This window comes from Ips typographus, unplaced genomic scaffold, assembly GCF_016097725.1.
Source record: "Ips typographus isolate SLU unplaced genomic scaffold, UJ_Ityp_2.0 IpsContig34, whole genome shotgun sequence".
Lineage (NCBI taxonomy): Eukaryota > Metazoa > Arthropoda > Insecta > Coleoptera > Curculionidae > Ips > Ips typographus.
The window spans coordinates 58707-60774 of record NW_028098573.1 but is presented as its reverse complement, the minus strand read 5'-3'; the positions used below and the strand labels follow the sequence as shown (position 1 = coordinate 60774).

Genomic DNA, 2068 nt, shown 5'->3' with positions numbered 1-2068 from the left:
GAGGTCTATGTGTTCCGGGTTGCTCCGGGGGATTGGCCTCCCAGTCTGCCGACCGGTCATGTGACCCTACGAGAGGGACCCTTCTGTGGGCAGCTTTGCCTGCTTACTTTTACTCCTCGACTTCGCCGCCCCGTTGTCCATGTGTATTACTAGCCTATAATTAATAAAGATTAAAAAAAACAGTATCCTATCTAGTGTATGTTATTTGCTTCATGAAACATGGTTCCCTGGTCTATTGTCCGTCTAGAGGGCGCGCAACTCGTTGAGACAACCAGAGTTGTTTCTCTACCATCCCTCACTACGCACCCCTAAACGTGACATGGTGGAGGCGCTCCGTTCAATCCCCGTCTATTAATCTTCATATTGGTAGACACACCCGGCGCCTCCACCATGTCACGTTTAGGGGTGCGTAGTGAGGGATGGTAGAGAAACAATTCTGGTTACAGGTAAGCCTTATTTATTATAAACGATGTAAAACACACACTTAAGAGGGGTTATTCTTACCCCAGAAAAGAAGGGCCAACACGGCCGTAAACGTCGTAGAGCGCATGAGAGTTCGGGGAGGGTGAGTTGGGTTTTAGTCCTTCAGCTACACCGTAAAGGGGCACGCAAAGGTGTTCTTGTGCGATGTGACCAAAAGACCAAGTGAACAACTGACAGGGTTAAGGGTTATAACGGTCACTTCAAGTTGCGAGAGAACCCTTCTCTTATCAGCCTGGGATCCTAAGAGGGTAGCGAGCCGACCCACCACTTCAAGTTAAGGAATGTTACTCGCCGACCAACCCGGAGACCAGTGATTTTAGATGGCCAGCCTTGCTGAATAAATACTCGTCGATTGACCCAGATTCCTACCAGACTTGCTGACATACACGATTATTCGGTGTATAGTACGATAGGTATGTAAATGTTGGAATCTGCGACAATATGAGTAAGTAGTATTTTAAGTTGTTCATTCAAAAACAAATTTGGGCAGAGAATGTAAAAAATACTTAAAATTACTTGATCAGATTTTTTTAAAGCATTTAAAAATTTATCATATTCAAAATAGCGCTGATTTTTATTGACACAACAATAATTATCGCTAAAAAATATATGGTTTTCTCGCTATAGGTGTTTTGTCTCAATCAAATCGCTTTCAAATGGCGTAAGTAGATCTCATAAATTAAGTGAAAGCTAAACTCAAAGTCGATCTCCACAAAGTATTTGTTAAGTTGTTATGGCCTGACATGTTTCGAGTGTATTTAGACACCCATCTTCAGAGGCTATAAAATATACAGTATGTTAATTACTTATTAAACTAAGAACATGGAAGCCTACCTTAAGTAGAGTCACAGTCCTGGCTGTTTTGTTTATTCTACACAGGGAAAATGGCATGAGTAGAAGTAAAGAACGCACTGAAAACTTGTAAATAGGGGGTGTCAAATCGGTAATGAAAGGGTGAAATTGTATCCTTACCAAAATTGGAGACCAAGTAGACCACGTAAGGGACGTCACATAACAAGAACCGCGGTGGACGTTTACAGAAAACACAAAGTTAAAACGTTAAACAGTAACATTTAAAAAAATAATTTCATGATGGCGGCGTGGTCAGACAGGGCAGGTCAGGGCGTCATGTTTTAGGTGCAGCAGGACGTGAAGTGCGGATAATGGTTCCGTACAGGCTATCAAGGGCAGATTACAGGAACCGGAGGTCCAGGGGGCAGCACTATATTGCCAAATTAGAAAAATTAAAACCTTAAAATTTCCCAGAAAAACCGAAAAACAGGGAATGACAGACAGTTGACGAGTGACATGTGACAATACAGGTGTAGTTGGTCCACTTTATTAAACTACTACGATATAAACAAATCAACTAAAAATAAATTAGAAAGGTTACATAAATTATGACATGGTTAGTTAAATAAATAAAAACTTATGAACGAGAGGCGCAATAGTATAAATGCCAACAGATTTCATCGAAATAAAGGTAATTTTTTTTATAGTTCTAATGTTAGATAATATGTCATACAATGGAAATTAACTACGAACAGGTCAAAAGGGTCAAGTCAAAAGTCCTGCACAGTAAAAT

At 40.7% G+C, this 2068-nt stretch overlaps 1 long non-coding RNA gene across 1 annotated transcript; it reads right to left on the bottom strand.

Annotated features, from left to right (window-relative positions):
• Positions 1 to 773: 773 nt before the first annotated feature.
• On the bottom strand, positions 774 to 1778 carry LOC145739671 (uncharacterized). The gene is made up of 3 exons (XR_014181162.1): positions 1456 to 1778; positions 1318 to 1401; positions 774 to 1262 (listed from the first exon to the last, which is right to left on the bottom strand). It is a non-coding gene; the product is annotated as an uncharacterized LOC145739671 (long non-coding RNA).
• Between the last annotated feature and the right edge of the window lie 290 nt (positions 1779 to 2068).